A 20173-nucleotide genomic window follows, 5' to 3' on the forward strand; every position below is an offset into this window, starting at 1 on the left:
TCCAAATTACTGATGATTAGGATCAATGAAACCTACAAGCAATATTAGCAAATCTCAATCCTTCAAAATTATAAAGAAACCAATAACAGTTCTGTCCAAAAAATTATGCAGACTTTCCAAATGGATAACCAAAAGGCCAATACAAGAACCAATCTACAAAAAGAGAGGCACAAAAAATAGTTTGAAAATTCAATTATCTTCCTATAAGAGCTTTAAAGTTCAAATACCAACCACAAAAGGGTTCTCAACAGTTTAGATTTTTGAAAATCGAAAATTCATTTGCCTCACCCTAAAAGCTAGTGTATATCAGCAGCTAGCAGCCAATAAACAAAAATCTAGCCATAGGCTGAATGTTTTCTTTTATAGTTCATCATCAAAATACAATTATGTGTATTCCATTCCTACAAAGGACAATTTACACACACCCAATTATGCAATCAGTGGCATGATAGGGAAAACAAAGAGACATTCACAATACATTCCCTAAAACCTTTCATAATAAAGTGAAAAATTAAAAATAAAATCAAAATCCATGCAAAAGCACAAACATTTACATAACAGTGAGACAAAAAAAAAAAAAAAATACCCATAAACCAAAAAAATGGAACCAAACATTCTAATAACCACAACATAAAACACACACACAGAGATTATATATATATATATATATATATATATATATATATATATATATATATATATATATATATACATATTAAGAGAAACCCCTATAAAAATTTTAAGCATATAAACTAATCCCAATTCAAAAGAAAATCAAAAACCCCAAGAAAGCACTATCACAAAGCAAAACAAAGCAGCAAAAGGCATGCAAACATAGATAGATTAGTTGATATTTTTCTAGCGAACGAAGTTGGAGAAAATATTCTGCTTATAGTGTTTGGGTAAAAGCTTGGAGCATAAAAGATTGATCAAATCGTAGCCTTGGCACAAGTGGTAGTGGTGGCACCGTGACGGCGGGGCGAGAGAGAAAGTCGAACCTTGGAGAAGACAGAGAGAAAGAGAGTTTGAAATATTCAGATGGGTTTGGTGAGAGAGAAACTGTTGAGTTAACTGTAGTTTGAATCCGGATCCTAGAGTTTTACATTTTAATTGATGTAGCACGTTTTTGACCCTTGATTGTTTTCAAAAAGATCCTGTCCGTGAAATGGACACTCTCCATTTCAAAGGGAAATGGAGATGATTCGGATCCCAATGCAATAGGCCCAAGCTCAATCCGTCTAGTCTAGGACTAAACCCTAGACTAGAATGATTGAGCTTGGGCCTATTGCATTCACATATCTCTGATCAGAAGCAAGGACCATAAGACTAATGATTCATTGGCAGAGACTAGTGTAGACTTGAGAGACTTTGAATGTGCACACAGGCAGAGACTTCCGTTCACTAAGCAAGAAACTTAAGTGAATGATTGCTTTCCTATGCAGATTCTTTGAAGAATATACATAAACCGACAAGTGACCACTTTTCATTACACTTAAAAGCTATTTCCTCAAGTCCCTGGTATTCTTTTTAAACTATTTCGTTTCAAACAACTTCAAAAATTCTCTCTTAAACCACACCAAACTTGGTTTTTGAAATTTGAAGCAATCATACATATTCGTACAAGGTTTGCAAATATTTGATTTTCATGTAGAGACAAAGACTTGAGTCATTGTCTGTTTTATTGAAAATATATATTTCATGGAGGTGGATTGAATTCTTGGTTCCAAAATGTTATTATTCATTTTCTATTTGAAAACTAAGTGAATGGAAAACAGAGAGAGAGCTAGCTATTCAGCAAGGGGTATCCATTGTAAACCAGGGCTCTTTTTAACACCTACCACTATGTCTCCATGGCTGTCACCCTCTGATCTATATGCCTTTGGCTTCTACCAACAAGCTAATGGCTATGCTATAGGAGTTCTCCCTGATACTACATTGAATTTCACTACAGATGGGAATCCCATCCTGCAAACAGCATAAGGCAAAGAGACCAACAATGCCAATCCTTCTGATGGTGCAACATCAGCATTGATGCTTGATTTAGGAAACTTTGTTCTCTATAATTCTAATAATAAGATAACATGGCAAACTTTTGATTTTCTAACCAATACTCTTTTACAGGGTCAACGCCACGCAGCGAGAAAAGTGCTGGTTTCTAGTGTTTCAGAATCTGATCAATCGATAGGAATATTTCAATTGAAAATGCAGACATATGGAAACCTCGTGCGGTACCCAGTGCAAAACTCAAACACGGCATGAATATTGTTATTGGACTTCTTGGATAGATAGAAAAGGCGATAACGTTTCACTATGTCTTGATGATGATGGTTATCTTTACTTGCTCAATTCCGCTGGCACAAACATAAAAAATTTGACTTAAGGTGGATATCCAACAAAAGATAAATTGTATCTTATGCGTATCTTATGCAAATTGATGCCGATGGGATCTTCAGGCTATACTCACACAATTTTGGGAGTTAGTCAGTCACATGGTCATCTTCTAATAATTGCTCATGCATTCCAGGATTTACAAGTGTTAACTGGGGGAATTGGAGTTCAGGTTGCGAAAGGAATTTCACTGCAGAAAGTTGCAAAAGCAAAGACAGATATATGAACTATACCATGGAAGCAAGATCCAATACTGTATGGGATAATAATAATTTTTCCGTTCTGCCATTATCAACTAAATAGGAATGCCGAGCAACTTGTTTGGAGGAATGTAACTGTGAGGCCCCTATGTACAAAAATAGTACGTGTCAAAAGCTGAAGCTTCCTTTGAAATATGGAAGAATGGTACTAAATGATTCAAACACAACATTTTTCAAGGTAGGAGTAATATCCCACATACTTTTATTTGAGGTTATTATTAAATTTTGTTTTAAATATAATTGATGGGCCATAGGTAATCTTTTTATTAGTAACAGCAGCCCGCTACCCCATTAAGCCCACATCTCTAATACGAACTACAGGGTAGAGGAAGAGATAGCCAGAGTTTTCATAGAAAGGGTTTTATCAAGGATGCTAAGAGGTTTTTCCTTAGAGTTTAAAGCACATACAAGTGAAGAGGCAATTAGATTGTTCAAGGTATGATTTCTCACCGTTAGCCAGGGTCTTCTCTCCATCTTATTTTGTATAAATTTGGTATCATTTCTCCCATTTAATCTATAGTTTTCCATACAAAAAAATGTGAGTAATCTCTCTCTCTCTCTCTCTCTCTCTCTCTCATTTATGTTCATGGTTTTTTTGTGTGTTAGTGTTTTTTTTTTTTTTTTAAATTCCTATCACAATGTCTTCTCTCTCCTTCTCATATCTTTGGTTGGATTTCAATTTGGGTTAATACTTAGTGTTTTTGGAAAAAGGAATTTAAATTTATTTCAAAACACAATTTACATGGCTATGAATTTGAATGTTCCTACCAATTGATTGTGGAATAAATTATTATAAAGTTTATTTTTTATTCCTTTGGTTTAATTTTAATTTTGATTAAGATAACATTGTAATTTTTTAATGATTTTTTATTATTATGATAATCTCTTTTATTCTTCAAGAGATAAGAAATTTGAAGAAAAAGTTTGAAACTTATAAAGTTTAGTTCTATATTAGGCAAATATAATACACAATAACAAAAGTTAAAAGAATATGAATCACCTCAAAAAATATTAATCAAATGCACCACAAATAATAATTTGATATATTTATAAAGATAAAAAGATTATAAATAAATACTTAAATAAAAAATTTATTTTATATTTACACCTCATTGGAAAATAGTTATATAATCCCACGTAACTAGTGGGATTGTGACTAGTTATTCTAAAATGAATGATTCTTTCGCGTGTGTGTGTGTATATATATATATTCTTGCATATACACAATTCACAATTGTTTACACTATCCAACACCAAAAATTGGTATTGTGTGCAGCATTAAAAAAAAATATTCGTACTAGCTAGGTATACAAATATTTGGTCTTACGGTAGACTAAGTAAACTTCAAGAGACAACCACTTGAGCCATTGTTTGATTTATGGACTATATGTAAATATGTAATATATATGGGAGGTGGATTACTATTTGTACTTTGTAGATATGTACTAGGTATGCCTAGATATTTGATATTAATGTAGACTGAATCAACTATAAGAGACAACCACTTGAGCCATTGTTCGATTTATGGACTATCTGTAATATATGGAGGTGGATTGAATACTTAATTCCTAAACGACTGTATTATTCATTTTCCAATTCAAACTAGTGTGAAAGGAAAACAGATGGGGAAGATTCTGTCCCAGATGGCAACTATCTTGCTCTTTCCATTTCTTTTAAAAAAACTCCAAGTCGGTTGTCGTAGCCACATCAGCATAGAATGAGTATATACTGGGTACCTTAATTTTGCAGCATTCAAGAATATTCGTACGAGGTACCATGTATGCATATATTTGGTCTTCATGTAGATCTTAGTCAGCTATTAGAGACAAATACTTGGGACATTGTTCGTTTTATTGACTATATATAATATGTGGAAGGAAACTGACTATTTATAATATATGGAGGTGGATTGAATTCTTAACTCCATTTGAGTGAAGGGAAAACAGAGAGAGAAGATATTGTTCACTGATGGCAACTATCTTACTTCTTTTTCTTTTAGCAATTTTCAAAACAGAAGCTCAACAAGGGGAATCAATTGTAAGCCAAGGCTCTTTTTTAACACCTATCACCAATTCTTCATGGCTGTCACGCTCTGGTCTATATGCCTTTGGCTTCTACCAACAAGCCAATGGCTATGCTGTAGGAGTTTTTCTTGCTAGAATTCTCGAAAAGACAGTAGTCTGGACAGCCAACCAAGACCATCCTCCAATTCTCGTTGATGCTACATTGAATTTCACTACCAATGGTAGACTCATCCTGCAATCAGCACAAGGCAAAGAGACCAACATTGCTAATCCTTCTGATGGTGCAATATCAGTATCAAAGTTCAAATGAAGCTAGCAAGATTAGTAGCAAGAGCAGAGAAGAAGCTAGCAAGATCAGAAGTCATAGCAGTGATCACAAAGCAGATAAAGCAATATCAGAGCATAGACAAAACGATAGTGTAATGTAGTGTCTATACGGCATGTAGCTTAGTGTAATTAGGTGTTTACTTAAGTGACAACACATGAGAGTGTTTGTTAGTCCTATAGCTAGCACGTGTGATAGGTTGTTAGTTCTGTTAGGTAGTTATATTTGTGTTCACACTTGTACACACTTGTATAAATGTAATCCTTGTAATCATTCTTGCTAATTAATGAGAATACACAATTTTCACTCCTTTGATTTCGTGATATGGTATCAGAGCAAATTCCCAAATTCCTGTAGCGTTTTGCATTTCTTTTAGTTTCAATTTTCTTTTCTCAATTTTCCCAAGAAAATCTCTCTTTGTTCTTGAGAAAATTGTGTTCTTGAGAAATTTCTTCTTCATTTGCCAATTATGGCTTCTGCTACGAATGCATATGGTTCTACAGATGCCTCTACATCTGTGAATCCATCTTCTTCTTCACAAGATTCTCCAATGGATGACCCTCTATTCTTGCATCACGTAGAAAATCCAAGTCTGGTTCTTGTCACACAGCTTTTGATAGGTGGGGAAAATTATGCAGCTTGGGCTCGTGCAATGAGAAAAACTTTACTCAACAAGAACAAACTAGGGTTCACTAATGGGACTTTGACTCTCTCATCACCATTGGTGTCTACTCCTTCGAATGTGCAAGCTTGGATAAGGTGTGACAACATGGAGATATTGCAGAGCTTCACCAAGGTGAGATGTCTATCATTGATTTCTTTACTTAGTTGAAGGTGTTGGATCAATTGCAAAACCTTAGTCCATTTCCTTCATGTACTTGTGGTAAATGTGTTTGCAATATTAATAAGAGGCTTACTGATTTGCAAGTGAGAGAGTCTGTGATGAAATTTTTAATGGGATTGAATGATTCTTTCTCCCAAGTTAGATCTCAAGTCTCGCTTATGGATCCTATTCCATCTCTTAGTAAGGTGTATTCCTTGTTAATTCAAGAAGAGACACAAAGATTAGTGCCTAATGCCTCTGTTGCTAAGGTTGATTCCACTGTTCTAGCTACTAAATTGTCCAATGAACATCTTGGTACAAATCTTGGTAATTCTGGTGGCAAAGGGAAAGAGATACCAACTTTTACCTATTGTGGCAAGACTGTTCATACAGTGGATAAATGCTATAAAAAGCATGGATTTCCACCAGAGTTTAAGTTCAAGAACAAACCCTCTATGGCTCATCAAGTCTCTTTAGATGTCTTGCCTATTGCTTCTTCAATTGCTTCTCCAATGCATCACCAGAATTCTGCTTTTACTCCTGAGCAATGTCAGCAACTCCTTGCTTTATTTGGGGCTTCAACTTCATCCCTTGTAGCTTCAGCTCTAGCCAAAGAGGCTTCAATGGCCAATGTAGCATCATCTTTTGCTTCTGCTAGTGTCCCAATGTCAAGTATTGACTTATCTTATAGTGTTTTCTCTGCATAAGTGGTCAATAAAAGGGCTTATGATAAATGGACTTGGGTGTTGGATGCTAGAGCTACTGACCACTTTGTTTGTTCAGTTGATCTGTTGACTTCAATTACTGCTACTACACAGTCCTTGGTTCACTTGCTTAATGGGGAATCAGCCTAAGTTACTCACATTGGCACTGTTGTTCTTTCTTCTTCATTTACTCTCACTAATGTTTTTTGTGTTCCATCCTTTAGCTTTAACTTGCTATTTGTTAGTACTCTTACACTTTCTCAACCTTATTGTCTTGTTTTCCTCTCCACTTATTGTTTTATCCAAGACCTTTTTATCTTGGAAAATGATTGGGGTGGGCAAGGCTGTTGATGGCTTGTACTTGTTGCAGTGTGATACTCTCTAGCACATTCCTTCTTCTTCACTTGATGATTACTTGACTAGTCACAAATTCCATGTTGCATTTCATCCTTTCTTTGCAACCACTTCTGCAACTGCAAGTCCTTCTTCTTCCCATCTTTGGCATGCAAGATTAGGTCATCCTTCAAATCTCAAGCTTAGAGTTTTAGGTTATACTATTCCTTCTTTACAGTCTCCTTGTAATAAGAATTGTCAAGTTTGTCCTATGGCCAAACTTAAGAGATTGCCTTTTCCTTTTAATAATAAAGTCAATGCTTGTGCTTTTGATTTGGTTCATATGGATGTTTGGGGTCCTTATTCCATTCCTACTTTAGATGGTTTCAAATATTTCCTAACAATTGTGGATGATGTAACCCGAGCAACTTGGTTATTCTTAATGAAATCTAAATCTGATGTTAGGTTCTTGTTTCAATCTTTTTATACTATGGTTGCCACTCAGTTTGGTCAAAACATCAAGTCTATTAGAACTTATAATGCCAAAGAGTTTGACATGTTTGATTTCCTTAATTCCCATGGTATTATACATCAACATAGCTGTGTTTATACTCCACAACAAAATTCTGTTGTGGAGAGAAAACACTAGCACATTCTTTCAATTGCAAGGGCATTACAGATTCAATCTCAAGTTCCTCTTCAATTCTGGGGTGATTGTGTTTTGACTGCTGCCTATCTCATTAATAGACTTTCCTCTCCTTTATTACATGATAAAACACCTTTTGAACTTTTGTTTCATAAGGCACCAGATTACAATCATCTCAAAGTTTTTGGCTGGCTATGTTTTGCTTCTACTATTGCTCAAACTAGGACCAAATTCTCACCAAGGGAAAGGAGATGTGTTTTCCTTGGTTATCCTTGTAATGTCAAAGGTTATAAGATTTTTGATCTTGACACCCATTCTGTTTTTGTCTCAAGGGATGTAGTGTTTCAAGAATTTGTTTTTCCTTATGCCTCTTCTTCCAATGGTTCTCTTTCTTCCATTCCTTTACCTTTGCCTTGTGTTCCTTCTGTTCCTTCATTGCATGATGATCCTATTTTGTCCAAACCTACTACTCCTATTCTTTCTTCTGATTCCATCATTCAAGTACATATACTCTTGATGAAGATTTTCTTGATGAAGTACCAGAAGCACCTTCTAATCCTATTGCAGACCCTATTCCCCTTAGAAGGTCTTCTAGGTCTATTAAAAGACCATCTTATTTGTAGGAGTTCCATTGCAATCAAGTTGCTTCTGTCTAGCCTGTGCCTTCATGTCATTCAGGTACTTCTCATCCACATTCTTCTCATGTTTCTTATCACCACCTTTCTTCCTCATATAAGACTTTCTGCTGTGCTATTTCTTCTCTTGTTGAACCTCAATTTTACTACCAAGCTGTGTCTGATCCCTAATGACAACTGCCATGGCTATTGAAATAGCAGCTCTTGAAGCTAATAATACCTAGACTTTGACATCTTTGCTTGGTGGTAAGAAGCCATTTGGCCGCAAGTGGGTTTACAAAATAAAATATAGAGCTGGTGGTTCCATTGAGAAATATAAAGCCAGGTTAGTGGCTAAGGCTTGGCTAAGGGCTATACTCAAAAGGAGGGTGTTGATTACTCTGAGACCTTCTCTCCAATAGCTAAAATGGTTTATGTCAAGGTTCTTCTTGCTGTGGCTGCCATCAAGGGTTGGTTTCTTAGTCAATTAGATGTAAATAATGTCTTTCTCCATGGTGATTTGGATGAAGAGGTGTATATGGCTGTTCCACAGGGGTTTCATAGCCAAGGAGAGGTTGTTTGTAAGCTCAACAAGTCTCTTTATGACCTTAAGCAAGCTTCTAGGCAATGGTTGGCCAAGTTTTCAAGCACTTTGATTCAGCTTGGTTTCATTCAGTCCAAAGCTGATAACTCATTGTTTACTAGAAAGCATGGTGACATTTTCATGGTTCTTTTGGTTTATGTGGATGATGTTTTGATAGCTTGCAATGACAAGTCTAAAATAGACAGGTTTAAGGTCATGTTAGATGATAAATTCAAGCTTAAAGACTTGGGTGATTTGAAATATTTCCTTGGCTTGGAGGTTGCTAGATCAAACAAAGGAATTGCCCTTTGTCAAAGGAAATACACACTTGAATTACTGAATGATGTTGGACTACTTGGATGTAAGTGTGCTAAAACACCTATGGAGCACAATTAGAAGTTAAGCAAATTTGAGGGAAAGGAGCTCAAGGATCCTAGTCCTTACAGAAGGCTTGTGGGCAGGCTCTTGTACTTAAAAATCACAAGACTTGATATAACATTTGTTGTCCATAGACTCAGTTAGTTCATGGCCAAACCCAAAAGACTACACCTGGATGCAACACATAAGGTGTTGCAATATCTGAAGGGTGAACCAGGCAAAGGGCTTATGTTTTCTTCTAGTACAGATTTGCACTTAAAAGGGTTTGCAAATGCAGATTGGGCTGTATGCCCTTATACTAGGAGATTTGTGACAGGCTATAACATCTTTATTGGTGATTCTTTGGTGTCTTGGAAGTCTAAGAAGCAGTCCACAGTCTCAAGATCTTCAGCAGAAGCTGAGTACAAATCCATGGCAGTAGCAACATGTGAGATAGTGTGGATCTTGTATTTTCTCAAGGATATTGGAGTGAATCATGATAGAGATGTCTTGTTATTCTGTGATAGTCAAGCTACACTGCACATTGGATCCAATCCAGTCTTCCATGAGAGGACAAAGTACAAAGAGATAGACTGCCATGTGGTTAGGGACAAGGTCTTGGAGAAGGTGATTAAATTGAATCATGTTAGAACAAATTGTCAATTGACTGATTTGCTTATTAAAGCTTTAAGTTACAATCAATTTTCAAATCTTACTTGCAAGATGGGGATGCTTAATATCCATACACCAGCTGCTCTTGAGGGGGAGTATCAGAGTTCAGATGAAGCTAGCAAGATTAGTAGCAAGAGTAGAGAAGAAGCTAGCAAGATTAGAAGTCATAGCAGTGATCACTGAGTAGATAAAGCAATATCAGAGCATAGACAAAACAACAGTATAATGTAGTGTCTATATGGCATGTAGCTTAGTGTAATTAGGTGTTTACTTAAGTGACGACACGTGAGAGTGTCTGTTAGTCCTGTAGCTAGCACGTGTGATAGGTTGTTAATTCTATTAGGTAGTTATATTTGTGTTCACACTTGTATAAATGTAATCCTTGTAATCATTCTTGCCAATTAACGAGAATACACAATTTTCACTCCTTTGATTTCGTGATAATCAGCATCAATGCTTGATTTGGGAAACTTTGTTCTTTATAATTCTAATAATAAGATATCATGGCAAAGTTTTGATTATCCAACCAATACTCTTGTACAGAATCAACGCCTCACTGCTGGGAAGGAGTTGGTTTCAAGTGTTTCAGAATCTGACCAATCGACAGGAATATTTTGCCTGGCGATGCAAACAGATGGACACCTCGTGCAGTACCCAGTGGGAACGCCAAACATAGCTGAATATTCTTATTGGGCATCAGGTACAATGAATCAAGGAAGTGACGTATCACTATGTCTTGATGATGATGGTCATCTCTACTTGTGCAAGTCCAATGTCACATACCTTATAAATCTGACTCAAGGTGGATATCCGACAAATGATACAGTCTATTTTATGAGAATTGATGCCGATGGGATCTTCAGGCTGTACTCACACAATTTGAATAAGAATGGGAATTGGTCACGCATATGGTCATCTTCAAATGGCAAGTGTGACCCTAAGGGCCTGTGTGGCCTCAATGGTATTGTACTAATATTGGTGGAGACGAGGCCAATTGCTCATGCATGCCAGGATTTGCAAGTGTTAACCAGGGGAAATGGAGTTCAGGGCCTTCAGGTTGTGAAAGGAATTTCACACCAGAAAGTTGCAAAAGTCGAGATGGAAGTATCAAATATACCATGGAACCAATATCCAATATTAAATGGGAATTTAGTAGTTCTTTTTCCATTCTGTCATCATTAACTGAAGAGGAATGCCAAGCAGCGTGTTGGGAGGACTGTAACTGTGAAGCCGCTATGTACAATGATAGTACGTGCCAAAAGCTAAAACTTCCCTTGATATTTGGAAGAATAGTACCAAGTGATTCAAACAAAGGATTCATCAAAGTAGGTATGTCTACATCCACCATAAATAATAATATGCCCATGGGTAGCCAAAAAAAGCATCCAAATGACATAATGATTATAAGCATCTCACTGGCTGCTTTCGAACTCATTATGTTGTTAGTGATTTTTGGGATTGTGATATATAGAAATTGTGTTTGGGGATATAAAACGCTCCCTGATAGTGGAAATGTTGGTTTGAGCGTGGATTTCTGTCTAAGATCATTTACTTATTTAGATATTGAGAAAATGACTAATGGTTTCAAGAAACAGCTCGGTAGAGGATCATTTGGGACCGTGTACAAGGGAACAAAATTGAATGGTCAAAAGCTTGTTGCTGTCAAAAGACTAGAGAATGTGTTGGCTGAAGGGGAAAAAGAGTTTCAAACTGAGATCAATGTTATTGGTAGAATACACCACAAGAACCTTGTCCATCTACTTGGGTATTGCCAAGATGGAGAAAGTAAGCTTTTGGTATATGAGTACATGAGCAATGGATCACTTGCAGATATACTCTTCAAACCAGAAAGACAAATTTGCAGGGATGAAAGAATTGAAATTGCTTGCAACATAGCCAAAGGAATTATTTATCTTCATGAAGATTGTGAGTCACAAATCATTCATTGTGACATAAAGCTGCAGAATATACTCATAGATTAATATGGTTGTGCGAAAATCTCTGACTTTGGATTGGCAAAGTTGCTAAAGGTAGACCAAACCAACACCTTTACAAGCATCTAAGGGACAAAGGGATATGTTGCACCAGAGTGGCATCAAAACCAACTAGTATCAATTAAAGTAGATGTATACAGTTTCAGAATTGTGTTGTTGGAGCTTTTATGTTGTAGAAGGAATGTGGACTGGAATCTTCCTGAAGAAGAAGCTATTCTTGAAGTATGGGCATACCATTGCTTTGAGGCTCATGAGCTAGGAAAACTAGTGAGTGATAAGGAGATTGACAAAAGACAATTGCAGAGAATGGTTAAAGTGGGACTCTGGTGCATTCTTGATGACCCATCACTCCGTCCATCAATAAAGAAAGTTCTATTAATGCTGGAAGGAAATTTAGAAATCCCTATCCCTCCAAGTTCACCTTTGTCTCTTAGTTCCGGGTAAAATGTGTTTGTATTTTTCTTTTTACTAAGTGAGTTTTACAAGGAATCTGAGTGGGATATCTCCCTCCATTACGTAGTGTAATTATTCAGTTGGCCTATAGGCCATGGTCAATGTGTTACCCTTTTCAAATCCCAAATAGCAATGGTATGGACGATTACTTGGTGCAACAATATTGTTAAGTTTCTTCCTTGCTACAGTCACCAATTCTTAAGTGTGAAAGGGTTGTTTTTATGAGATATGTATCACTAAATCCTCTGAAGCACTTACGAAATCTAGGAGTTATTCAGGGGCCCAAATTAATACAATCATAATGACCAACTGTATTAGTTTGAGAATAAGTTGAATGAATTTTGTTGTCTTCCTTCACACAAATGCCTAAAAAGTTCAAGACATCATGGTCACTCATTAGCCAAATAAATCTATTAGTCTTTCACAAAGGAAGGTTCGAGGCCACATGCTACCTCTCTCAAAACATTTACTTTCCAATTGTACTCTCTCACTTTCTATCTGCATTATTATTTGCATTGTTTTCAGTCAATCTCATTCACACGGGTGATTGTGAGTATATTGGTTTTGAGAATTGGTTTTTTTTGGCTAACTATTTTAAGGCAATGATGTAGGACAAAATATCGGGGGGTTATATTTTATTGTTTGTTAATTTTTCATTCTATTATGTAATTTTAATTATTTTAAGATTTGAATTTTATTTTCTTGATTTTAAGTGTCTCCAAGCCAAGTACGGGTTCTTTAATGTTAGAGAATCAATTAGGATTTCTTTTAGAAAAAAATTCATTGTCAAATAAGTTTTATGGAGCTTTTAAATTGATCTTTTAAGTTTATATACAAATTATCAGTTAAGAATTTAAAATTTCATTAATAAAATTTCATAGATTTTTGTTTTGTTTTTCTCCTCTAGTGGAATCCAAAGTTTTTTCCTTATAGATTTAACGGCTTCATCAAACTATAAGGATATCTATTCCTTTCACGCTTTCCATTCTGCATCAGTTGGTGTCATATCTTGTTAGTAAGCTAACATAGAAAAAGGCAGTAACCATGCATCCTATTCCCGGTGATCCCCAGGCCCTCAGGCTGGAGATTCAAGTATTGACAATAAGAGACTGACTTGTGAGTTGTGAATGCCAGGAGATTCGTGACACGCAAAGACGATGGAAGTAATTGTGTGGAAAAATTATTCTCATGGCCGAGCTATCAATCAACACATTCTTAATTTCAATGGTACTTCATGCTTTGATGGTGTATTGTATAAAGAAGACTTCATAGATTGGATTTTGAAAATTATTTTGCTTACACAGATTCTTGAAGATTTCAAGTTGCAACTTGTATCAAGAAAACTCAAGTGATACAAAAGATCAGTGGACAGATATACAATATTTTAAAATGCAAAGAGGTAAGCCTAAAATTTTCTCGTGAACAAGAATGAAAAGATTGATGATTCGTTTTTTCTTTCCTTGTGATTACAATGATATATATTTTAATTATTCTTCTCTTCATCTTATATTGTATAAATTTGGTATAATTTCTCCCATTCAATCTGCATTTTCCATACAAAGAATGTGAGTTCTCTCTCTCTCTCTCTCTCTCGGATTTTGGTTTGGATTAACACTTTGTGTTTTTGGAAATAGAAATTTGAGTTTATATCAAAATACAATCTACATAGCTATGAATTTAAATATTCTTAACAATTGTTTGAGTAATAACTTATTATAAAGTTTATTTTTTATTCCTTTAGTTCAGATAAAATTGTAATTTTGTAATGAGTTTTGATTATTATAATAATATCTTTCATTCTTTAAGAGATACGATATTCGAATTGAAACTTATAAAGTTTAATTCTATATTAGGCAAATATAACGCATTATAACAGAAGTTAAAAGAATATGGATCACCTCAAAAAATATTAATCAAATACACCAAAAATAATAGAATGATATATTTGTAGAGATAACAAGATTCAAATAATAATAATAATAATAATAATAATAATAATAATTGTAGAAGTCTTTAAAAAAATAATTGAAGCAAAAATTGCTTTTTATATATTATACCTGATTCGAAAATAATTTTATAATCGCGTGGAATGGCAACATGTTATATATATTCTTGCATATACACAATTGTTTACCCTATTCAACACCAAAAATTGGTACTGCTTGAAGCATTAAAAAAATATTCGCTCTAGGTATACAATATTTGGTCTTACTATAGACTAAGTAAACTATAAGAGACAACCACTTGATCCATTTTTTGATTTATGGACTATATGTAAATATGTAATATATATGGGAGGTGGATTTAGTATTTGTAGATATGCTCTAGGTATGCAGATATTTGGTCTTAATGTAGACTGAATCAACTATAAGAGACAACCACTTGAGCCATATTGTTCGATTTATGGACTATATGTAATATATAGAGGTGGATTGAGTATTTGTAAAATATGCTTAGCACAAAAAAAAAAAAAAAAAAAAACTATATATATAATATGAAAGCCCTCTACCTTGTCCATCTACTGGGTATTGTCATGTTGGAGAGAATAGGCTATTGGTATATGAGTACATGAGCAATGGGTCACTTGTAGATATACTCTTCAAACCTGAAAAACAACCTTGTTGGGATGAAATAATTGAAATTGCGCACAACATAGAAAAATGAATTTTTTATCTTCATGAAGAGTGTGAGTCACAAATCATTCACTGTGACATAAAGTCGCAAAATATACTCATAGATGCATATGGGTGTGCAAAAATCTCTAACTTTGGATTGGCAAAGCTACTAAAGCCAGACCAAACCAACACTTTTTTGTGGCGTTTGGTATGAGGGGAATCCTCATTACTCTTGGCATCTAGATTCCTAGGAATGTGATTCCTAGAAATGTAGTTATTCCTCTGTTTGGTTTCATTGAGAATCTCTTATGGTTCCTAGAAATGTGAGATAATAATGTTTGGTTTATTTCCAAGAATCTTAAATGAATTATTTATTTTTCTCATTCTATCCTTAGATTTGAATGTGAACTACCAAGTCCTTTAAAAAAAAAAAAAAAAATCTTCCTCTAAATAAATAATGAAAAACCAAATATAAACCAATTATAGTCTAACATTTCAAAATGACAGGTAAAATACAAAAATAACTATTTAAATTCTCAAATACTTTTATTCTTAATAATAATTTTAAAAAAAGCTTAATCCATAATAATTTGTTTTATATTTTATCTTAATTGCTTAAATGATAAGGAAAAAAGGTTAAAATTGTCAATTTATAAAAAATATAATTTCTTTTAAGCTTGAGAATCTGGATTCCCACCTGTTTTAAAGGGAATCCACATTCGTACTGAGAGGGGTTTAAGGGGGAAATCTAGATTCCCCTGACATCTGATTCCTTAGCGTGATTTGCAACCAAACATGAGAATCTTTAAACATTCTTGAGAATCCTAAAACATTACCTCATACCAAACGTCACATTACAGGTATCCAAGGGACAAAGGGGTATGTTCCACCAGAGTGGCATCGAAAACAACCAATTATAGTCAAAGTAGATGTATATAGTTTCAGAATTGTGTTGTTGGAGCTTATATGTTGTAGAAAGAATGTAGACTAGAATCGTCCTTGAGAAGAAGCTATTCTTGAAGAATGAGCATATCATTGCTTTGAGGCTCATGAGCTAGGCAAACTAGTGAGTGGTAAGGCGGTTGACAAAAGACCATTGGAGAGAATGATTAAAGGGGGACTTTGGTGCATTCTTGATGATCCATCACTTCATCCTACAATCAAGAAGGTTATGCTAATGCTAGAAGGGAATTTAGATATCCCAATCCCTCCAAGTTCAACTTCTTCCCTTAGAATAGTGCAAAATGTGTTATGCTACTTGCACCCTTTTTAAAATCCAAAACTGGATCTGAATTGGACCCTTTGCTCTATCTATTATTAGAATCAATGATCTAGTTATTTTTTAAAATTTGAGTCTTACAGAAGTTAACTGACCCTTATAAGCATTCTACCGGCCAAAATCATTTGGATGCAGTAGGTGCAGTTGCGCTGCCCTCTCACCACTTAATCCTCCCGCATTGCATTATGATGTGGAACCATCTAAGTACTAATGGGACCATTATTTGAACCTGCGAGTCCTGAACTTAATAGGTGTGATGGATTAGAAGAACTTCTTACAACTAAGCCACCTCCCAAAGTAGCCATTCTTCGTTTAATTCATTCAGGCTTATTGATCAAGATTGCATTGTCCTACCTGGAAAATGTGCCAATTCACAATTACTTATTAATTACTTATGCTTTATTAATTTCCTTAACTAGAACCCAAATTCTTTAGTAAATAGTGCTCCCGTGTATGGTACATTTTTCTGAAGAAAAGTTACTAGTGAACCTAATCAAATCAAGCCAAAAGAGAAATGGAACAAAAGAAAGTGAGCATTAATCATATTCCTCTTCAATTTATCACGGTTTGACGGTATTAGAATATATGATCATGATTTTAAACATGTCTCTGCACTGTCTCTCATAAAACTGTCATGTATTAAGCTCCACTTATTTAGGAAAAATTTTGATCCATAGATGATAGTAGTGTTTTAATAATGATTAGATTCATCCTTTCATGCTATATTTCAATCCCCTGATAAATACTTCCTGCCACACCAAGCAAATGTCTATATTAGTACCATTTGTTTGAGAGAGAGAGAGAGACTTATACTTAGAATTTATCTTTTTTGAGTCATTGATTGTAATCCAATCTATATCTATATATATCTAAAAGCTGAAGTGTAGTATTTATTGTTACTTCGCTTCTACTGAGCCACATTAGCGGCCATGTCATCGGTCCCACTAACTTTCCTTTTTTCTTTTTCTTTTCCTTCCTTTTGCAAATTAACATATTCCCAATCACAAAAAAAAAAAAAAAAAAAAAAAAAAAAAAAAAAAAAAAAAAAAACTCCATCTCTTAATTAGCGTTTCCGAACTTTTCAACTTTCCATTTATTATTCCATCAAACCTAATTTGATAATAATTCAGACTTCCTTCAACTTTATTACTCTCCCTCTCCCCAATCAAGCACTTATAAAAAATTTTCAATTGCCACTCTATTAGAATTCCAAAAAAAAATAATAATAATAATGATTTTTTGTCTATTTATATATTTGTAATTGCTCTACCTCACTCTTGCAAACTTGGAAAGTCCCTCTAAAGTGAATGGTTTTTTTTTTTTCTCCCCCATATTCTTCAAGTTTTTTGAATTAATTTTGTTAGCGATGTGTCATCGGAGATCTCAAGTGCCAACAACATTGGTTCCCATAAACTAACCAAAAAAAATCTCAAAGCCATGGTGAAGAATACATTAAAAGAATTGTAATGGGGTCTTACTACTATAGTTTATGTGGTCGTTAATCATGGATAAATTTTTTTTTCCCATTGATGTTATACCTCTTATGTGAATTTGTGTGATACATTCTCCATTATGGATAAGTAATTCTATTGTATGTACATATTAGTTGTGACATGAATGTAAATGCATAACTTAGTACAAGATATGTTACTATTTTTTTGTATTATAACAAATTTAGATATTATTATGGGATGCCTTTGCTGTAAGACTTTTTGCCAAAATTGTAGAATTTGATGTCAATAGCAAGAAAATTAAATAAAGGACATGTGTAAAACTATATAAGGTAGCAATAGACAACCAAAAAAGAGACTAGGGCAAAAGATTATCCAAGTTTGGACAAAGTCTCAAAATCCACGAAGACCAATTGGATGTGAGAAATTCCACAAAGATGTATGCTTGGCTATATGAAGAAATTGAATTTGGATAAAATATGAAGAAGACCAATTGAATTGAATTGAGTTTTCTATCACAAGTCCTCTCTCTCCTTCTTATTGTTTTGATTTAATTTTTATTTGAGCTAATACTTAGTTAAAAAGTTTAGTTGTGTTCTAGATATTTAAGAGGAGAAAATTCTAAAAAGAAAATCAGGTTGTTGAAAAAAAATAGCATAATCCAAAATCTAAAACTAAAAACTCAAATTAGGAAAATATAACGCACTTTAAAATAATTTAAAGGAATATGAACCACCTAAAAAATGGATAAATATCAATCAAACATACCCAAAAATAATAGAATGATATATTTTTATTTTTAGAGATATTGAGATGAAAAATAATTTTAGAAATTATTTAATTTTTTAGAAATGCTATGTCTACAACGTTTTCACAAGTCATAGTTGGTAAGTTGTTATAGGTTCTAATTTGAACCTACACTAAAATTGTTTTTTTGCCAACCAATAACAACTTACTACATATGATTTATTGTGAAAGTATTGTGAAATTATTGTCGACATACCATTTCTCTTAATTTTTTGTTAGAGCAAATTATTTTCAACAAATTTAGGAGAACAAATTATATCTATATCGAAATTACGAAGTAATTATCTATTCCCACACATTACTTGGGTTTGTGACTAGTTGATTCTAAAAACAAAAAAACAAAATAAAAATATTGTAAAGGTATAATACGTACATCCCTGAAAGTATTCATAAATTAGTTATTTGGTTAACATTTGGGTTGTTTATTTTCTTGTTTCATAGGCAAGAGCTTGCATACTGCTTATTTGACTCCGTATTTTGAATTTGAGTGGCCAAATTTCACAATTGGAGCTAACTTTGCCACAAGTGGTTCATCTGCTCTACCTGGGGTATGTTGCACCAGAGTGGCATCGAAAACAACCAATTACAATCAAAGTAGATGTATATAGTTTCGGAATTGTGTTGTTGGAGCTTATATGTTGTAGAAAGAATGTGGACTGGAATCTTCTCGAAGAAGAAGCTATTCTTGAAGAATGGGCATATCATTGCTTTGAGGCTCATGAGCTAGGCAAACTAGTGAGTGGTAAGGAGGTTGACAAAAGACAATTGGACAGAATGGTTAAAGTGGGACTTTGGTGCATTCTTGATGATCCATCACTTCGTCCTACAATCAAGAAGGTTTTGCTAATGTTGGAAGGGAATTTAGATATCCCAATCCCTCCAAGTTCAACTTCTTCTCTTAGTATAGTGTAAAATGTGTGTTTTTTCCCCCCCTAAGTCCCTTGTACAATGTAAAATGTGTTATGCTACTTATACCCTTTTTAAAATTTAAAACTGGATCTGAATTGGACCCTTTGCTCTATCTAATATTAGAATCAATGATCTAGTTATTTTTTAAAATTTGAGTCTTACAGAAGTTAACTGACCCTTACAAGCATTCTACCAGCCAAAATCATTTGGATGAAGTAGGTGCGGTCACTGCCCCCTCACCACTTAATCCTCCCGCATTGCATTATGTCGTGGAACCATCTAAGCACTAATGGGACTTGCCATTATTCGAATCCACAAGTCCTGTACTTCATAGGTGTGATAGATTACAAGAACTTTTTACAACTAAGCCACCTCCCAAAGTAGCCATTCTTCGTTTATGTTAGGTTCATGTGTTTTGGTAATGTCAAACCATGCCAAATTATATGTCTTTTATTGAGTTTTGATGTGTCTTAAAGTTATAATTGAAGACCAAGTTGAAGACACAAAGTTTGCTTAAGAAGAAAAACACATTTTCAACATGTACCTCGATAGCAGCTCGATACCTCTCGATAGAAGCTCGATAGCAGCTTTATAGATCGAGATTTTGTTCTTGATAGAAGCTTGATAGATCGAGCTTCGCGAATCAGCAAAAATCAACAACACAAAAAAGCCCATAACTTATTTGTTTGAAGCTCGAATTGAGATCCGTTTGAACCGGTATTTAAAGGACATCATAAGCCATCTATTAAAAGGATTTTTAGAGAGAGAATGTGATTCCCCAAAATCATAAGCAATAAAAGTATATTCAATCTGAATAATCCATAAAAAATAATAAATAAAAGTAATCAACAACCTAAAATCTCATCACAATGTCAGAGCTCTAATCCACCAAAGACAAAACATCCTCAAAATAATTCTCCCGTACAATGTTAAATG

The 20173-nt window shown here is 34.4% G+C and overlaps 2 pseudogenes; both read left to right on the top strand.

The window, feature by feature from the left end:
• Positions 1 to 1764: 1764 nt before the first annotated feature.
• LOC142612382 (G-type lectin S-receptor-like serine/threonine-protein kinase LECRK1) lies at positions 1765 to 3047 on the top strand (annotated as a pseudogene).
• Positions 3048 to 4616: 1569 nt separating this feature from the next.
• On the top strand, positions 4617 to 19240 carry LOC142611825 (G-type lectin S-receptor-like serine/threonine-protein kinase LECRK2; annotated as a pseudogene).
• The last annotated feature ends 933 nt before the right edge of the window (positions 19241 to 20173 follow it).

The sequence above is a fragment of the Castanea sativa genome, chromosome 10, assembly GCF_040712315.1.
Source record: "Castanea sativa cultivar Marrone di Chiusa Pesio chromosome 10, ASM4071231v1".
In the NCBI taxonomy this organism is placed as follows: domain Eukaryota; kingdom Viridiplantae; phylum Streptophyta; class Magnoliopsida; order Fagales; family Fagaceae; genus Castanea; species Castanea sativa.